Here is a 6,000-nt window from a genome sequence, read left to right as displayed (position 1 = left end):
TGTGTGTGTGTGTGTGTGTGTGTGTGTGTGTGTGTGTGTGTGTGTGCCAAAGTGCCCTGTTTGTGTCTTTGCATTCATGTTTCTGTCTGTTATTTCCTATATCTGTGTGTTTGCCTGTTTGTGTTTGGTGTTCAAATATGTGCATGCATTTATGTATGTGTATAAAATGTGCTTTTTTACTATGTTGTAGATAATTAAATTTAGCTGAAAATGAGGCCATTTGATGAGAAAAACTGCTGCCGTTTTAAAGAAGGAAAGAAGTAAAGTTGCTCCCTGAAGGTCATCTTTCATCTGACTGATATCATGTTTCTTCCCTGAGGCTCAGAAAGAATAAGAAAAACTTCTTTCTTCTAATGAACCAATAAAAGCAGCAGCATCTCCTCCTAAAAAATTCTTCTCTGTGTCAAAAGCTTTAGATTTGGTGCAACAAATTGCTTAGATACACATTCAGCCTCTAACAATGGAGAATGTGTCCAAATGGAGGCTGTTCTCATCCATTTCTGAGTGCATACGGCGCTCATCGCCGACATGCAGTAATTTAAGGTGACACTGAGCCAACATGGAGGTCAAGAGGAGGAAGACCTTCTGAAAAATATTGAATTACTCAAATAAAGACAGATGTTGCTCTCTGACTGAGGTAAAACTACTTATTCTCGTTCTGGTCTAGCTTGTGCAGCAGAGGCGTGTCCTTTGTTGAGCCCAAAGAGTGAAGCTATTACTGGAGAAATGACAGAACGGCTCTCAGAGGTCTTCCTATTTACATCAGGGTTGCTGGTGCCGTAAAGACAAAGGTTGAAAATAAAACTTACCCCAGGCTATTTCTTAGTGTTATAAACCTACACCTACTCCTGCCCTGTGGCGCTTCATTACATTACTTTGAGTGTGTGCAGCATCAACATCACCCACATAAAAAACACACCCTCTTTGCTTTCTTTGGGCTTAACAGGAAAAGTAGCAGCCAATCGAATGTATCTGCTAACCATTTTACAAGGCTGGCAGTAACACTGAATGGGTTTGGCTAGAGAAACCGCACAAAAAAGAAGTGATGAATAAAAGTTAATTATTGACTTAGCAACAGTGGTAATTAGCTTTAAACATAGGGCCAGACTGGTTTCGTTAATAAATCATATCACCATTTAAAACAGCTTTTTCTTTTCTCCCATGTAATTTTGTCATATTAAAATTTGTTTGTTGATCTGAAACATTAATGTGCCAAAAAACAAAAGAGAGAACAAATACTTTCCCCATCATTGATTTCACCAGGAACCCCTCTGTATACCAAAGTGTTTTATAGTGAAATATGAGATTATCTGCAGGTAATCCCAACTGTAAGGAACAGAAATCCCAACACAGAAACAAATTCACAACAAAAAGAAAACTTAAAGTGTTGCAATGGCCTAGTCGAAGTCCAGAGCTGGCTGAAACGATGTAGTGGGACTTCATGAAAGTTGTCCAAACACCTGAGTGAATTAAGGCAACACTGTAAAAAATCATCAACAATTAAGTGAACAACTGATAAGAAAACAAATAAATCAGCTAAAAATTGTATGCAAGTTGTTGAAAAACTGTGGTACTTGATTTTTTTCCCTGACCTTACCGACAGACATTAAGGATACACAGCAGACAAACGCGATCCGTCTCTGACTTTTTCATGGCAGTCTGAACGGACCAGTTCTGATCTTTTCAGCCCCAGAAAACCAGATGTGGTATTAAATCGGATACGTAGCCTATAATTTTTCAAAGTGCACGTCGCCTTTTTCTGACTTCTGTCCTGAGACATGAGCCAGATGCAATTTCATACAATGTCTTAAAATTATAATTATGAAAGAAATCTGTGTCGGTGAAGCGCATCACATCACAGTCCCACCACCTCTGGTTCCAACTACGCATTCAAACAAACTTCTCTACAGACGTTGCAGTAAGTTGCAGTTGTGCTTTCGTTTTTCTTAGCTTCCTTCATCTTCTTATGATCTGTGACGATACTGTCCAACTCCAGCTCCAGTTGCTGAATAACTTTAAAACTGATCGACCGTTATTTCTTCTGTAAACACAGCTCAGACACTTTTCCGTAAACCGTTCACTCAGGAATCTGTTTGTGGTTCGTTTGTAATGTGAACAACCAAGCAAAAACAGAAAGATCTGATCTGAGCAGATACCTGCTGTGTGAATGTAGCTCAAGTTCAACCTGGACTCCTGTACACTGGAGCCAACCAGTGGCTAATACTGGTAAACACCATGTTTCTGCATTTTAAAGATGAATTCTTTGGTTTTGTTCACATTTTTAAGTGTTTCAGTTTTTCTCTGTATCTTCATCTTTACTGATTAGTCCTTGCATTCTTGTTTTATCAGTTATCTTTATTAACTATTTGTGCTTACTTAGCAAGTGTGAGCACACTAAAGGCTAAAGGACCGAATACACATCCTTGAGGAACTCCTGTGCTCCGTCTGACAGAGTATTGGGTCTTACTGGCTACTATTTGTGCTTTTTCTCACATTAAAACCAAACTCGAGCTACAAAGTGAGAGATGTGGGATCATACTGTGAAAAGAAAATAAAGGAATCGTGGTGAAACTGTTTTTTGTCTTCAGAAGAGACAGGATGGTGTGCAGGGAACGTCTTATCGCTTCATCTATAGAGCAGTTAGAACAACAAGCAAACTGTAGATGGTGGTGGGAGTTTGGCTTTAATGTGTCCCATGACTCAGACATTCAAAGGCCTTCATTATAACAGCAGTCAGCACCATAAGCCACTAGTCATAAGGAAGGCTATAGAAACTTTATCAGGTGCAAGTGTCAAAAGAAGGGAGCAAGAATCTTATTTAACTTTAAGAACGTTTAAATATTAATGGCTATTTTTGATTGTTGGTAGTTAAACCTGCTGAGATTAAAATTACATTTTTAAACTGAGAATAAAATCTCTGACATTAGAGAATCTGAAGCTGGACATGGAAGAATTAAAATCTTAAATCACATCAGGATTTGTTATCCAACATAATAAAATGAAGTCGATGATTTAGTGAGAGTGTTAGCCAGACGTTGCAGGAAGATTCTGCAGATCTGCTCTGAGTTTTTTCTTTGGGTGTGACTAACGAGTTTTGCTGAATAGTTGCACAGATTCGGCCTCTGCATTTCTGTGGTCTGCGCTCCACCTCGCTATGCGTCTCTGTTTCTCTGTGACTCTCTGTGTCTTGTTAGCGGCTGATCGAGTTATCTCTGCTGTTTGCTATTCAAACACAGAGTAACCCTTTCCATCAGAGGAAAGTCAAAGACAGGGAAGCAGATTAGCTTTCAACCAGAAAGGCAATAATTGATGTGGTCTTTATTTATTTTCTGCTTTCCTGTAACCACCAGATTCCCATCAGGAGATAACATTTCATATGCAAATTTTTATTGAAACATCTCATAATATTTCCTCTAGTGCTCATCATACCAACCTGGAAACCTCACTGTTTACTGGCGCTACTTTTCCATTCCCAGAATTTTGAAATCTCAATTTATGTCTAAGGATTGAATCAAAACTATATTGATAAAATAAACTTAATTGTTATGTAGCTCAAAAATGTAGGTCAAACAAATTATAACGTTTACATTTCTCTTTGAAGTGGTTGGATTAATAAAACCTATGCAGAAAAATGAAGAGGTCAAGAAGTTCTTTGACTTTTTTAGACTTGTAGTAAAATATTAACGTCTTTTGCAGAAGTCTTGTCATATCAGCAGATTTAACTTTTCTATTTTTTAATCTAAAAGCAGCGATGTTCCAATCAACCAAGGTCAGAAGGTAGCTGTCACAGTGATAGATGGTGAAGCTATAGATTAAGATGAAAGCTTTTTAATTTCACTCTGTCCTCTTCAGTAAACGTTGCGTCGTTCTCACTAAAATATTAAATCTCAAACTATTTAAACATTCAGCAGTCAGGTACCTAAAAGCTATTGGACCCCTGAAGTGTTGTAGATTTTCAATCCACATGAATATAATCAGATGTAAACACACACACACGCGCACACACACGCACACACACTCATCCAAGCACTCTGCAGAAAGAGATTTGTCCATAAATGATGAGCTGGCACTGAAAGCATTAATATATCATTAGTATTGATTGCTATCAGACCCCCATACACACAAACACACACGCACACACACACACACACACACACACACACACGCACACACACACACTCCAGTTCACAAACATATTCAAACACTTTGCAGGTGCAGAAACCTGCAGAAACAGCAAATCCACTCTGCTCTCGTCACGAAGCGCACGCACAGACATACACAAGCTGTGTGAGTATTGAGCTGTGGTTAAGCAGCCCTTCGTGGCCCTGCAGGCTCCCATTTGTGTTCGGATCAATATGAGAAGCTCTCTCCGGCCCCAATGATTAGCACAGACCACTCCCTTCTTCACAAACACTCAGGCTCTCTGTGTCAGATTTTAATAAAGCTTCACAAACACACGTTTGTCTGCTGATGGTTTTAGTACTTCTGCTTTCCATGAATCCTGGAAAACAAAAGATCCCTGAAACCACCTGGGGTTTCAAAACAGCAGATTTTCCAACGTGAAAAATAACAGGAAATAGTTATGAGTTGAATTATTGATGCAAAAACAAAAAAAAACATAAATAGTTCATTTGAAATTTTAAAAATTTTTTAAGCGTTAATTGGAGACAGAAACACTAGTTACAAAATATCCACATTCAGTTGGGAATGAGGTTTCCATTCTGTTTTCAGACAGAGACGTGTGCAGACACCACTTAGGTTTTTATCCTTCACTGAGTTTGACTCTTTTTCCACTCATTTTCAGTTTATTAGCTGGAAGACAATCCAATTTTGTTTGTTCACCTAATGAATCCTTCAGGCATTTTAAAGTCATAAAGGTCCAATTTGCTTTTATTTGTTCACTTTATTTGAAAATTAAGATAATTAAATAAATCTTATATATAACACATGTTGACATTGACCAAATAAGATTTTAGCTGCAAAAGAGAGAATAGCATCTCGCTAAAAACAAAACGTACAAATGATCGGATTCCTCTTTTACTTTAAAGGTCAAATAAATGTTTATTTCACTTTTATTGCCCTAGTTTTATTAATCCCTGAAGAAACAAACAGTAACTGTTAGTCGATTAAACTATTACTTAATTCTTAAGTTTACACTGACTTTGCTTTTTTTTTACCCTAGTCGACTTCAATTACCTTACCTCTCTTTAGCAGTTCAATTAAGTTTATTTATGTACAACTGAATCACAAAAAATGTTGACTAAAGGCACTTTGCAAAAAAATATAATTTTATTTCAATCATACATACGTTCCAATTGATCCAACACAGCTTATATGAGCATATTTCAGCTTCTTTCTTCATATTTTGTCATATACTTATAATGTTTGCTTATCATAATAGGGTCTTTGGTGATAATTTGAGATTAGGGGATTTTTTGTACAAATGGAAGGTCATGTTGAATCATCCAGCAAATCCACAGAAGAATGTCTGGAAAAATAAAACTCAAACCAGGTTCTAAAGCTAATTGCATTTTATTTCAAGTGTAGAAACCTTTCCATTGTGTCAGTGTTTACTAAGCAAAGATGGAAAAGATGATGAAGTTGAGGACTTGTCCCACTGACACGTTTCTAAAGGACATCCCAGTCAAACACAGTGAAGCTGCAGCTCAAACCTCTGGAAGATGCTTTTAACTGTTTGAAGATAGAATTTCCTTCTTTTGATAAGGATCAATATCATTGGACCATAGATGAGGGTCAAATGTAAACACGGAGATAAATTGAGAGCTTTGTGTTTTAGCTTAATACTGTTCATTGCAAATATCATATTGCACTTTAAATAAAACAAAACTAACAAGTAACTTTTCTGCAAGAAATATGAACTTTGTTTTAACAGAATTGATATTCAAGTTAATAATTCTTGAATATCAATCAAATGTACTGGATCCACTGACAGAATGTTTCACTTCTAACGAGGCATTTTCCCATGTTATGAGTAAAAGC

At 37.1% G+C, this 6,000-nt stretch overlaps 1 protein-coding gene across 4 annotated transcripts in view; it reads left to right on the top strand.

Moving 5' to 3' along the window:
* LOC103138823 (core-binding factor subunit beta) overlaps positions 1-6,000 on the top strand; it is a 37,137-nt gene that overhangs the window by 28,928 nt on the left and 2,209 nt on the right. The gene's annotated exons all lie outside the window — the stretch shown is intronic.

The sequence above is a fragment of the Poecilia formosa genome, unplaced genomic scaffold, assembly GCF_000485575.1.
Source record: "Poecilia formosa unplaced genomic scaffold, Poecilia_formosa-5.1.2 Scaffold55, whole genome shotgun sequence".
Classification (NCBI taxonomy): Eukaryota; Metazoa; Chordata; class Actinopteri; order Cyprinodontiformes; family Poeciliidae; genus Poecilia; species Poecilia formosa.
Note: the sequence above shows the minus strand (reverse complement) of the source record. Positions and strands in the feature narration are given on the sequence as shown.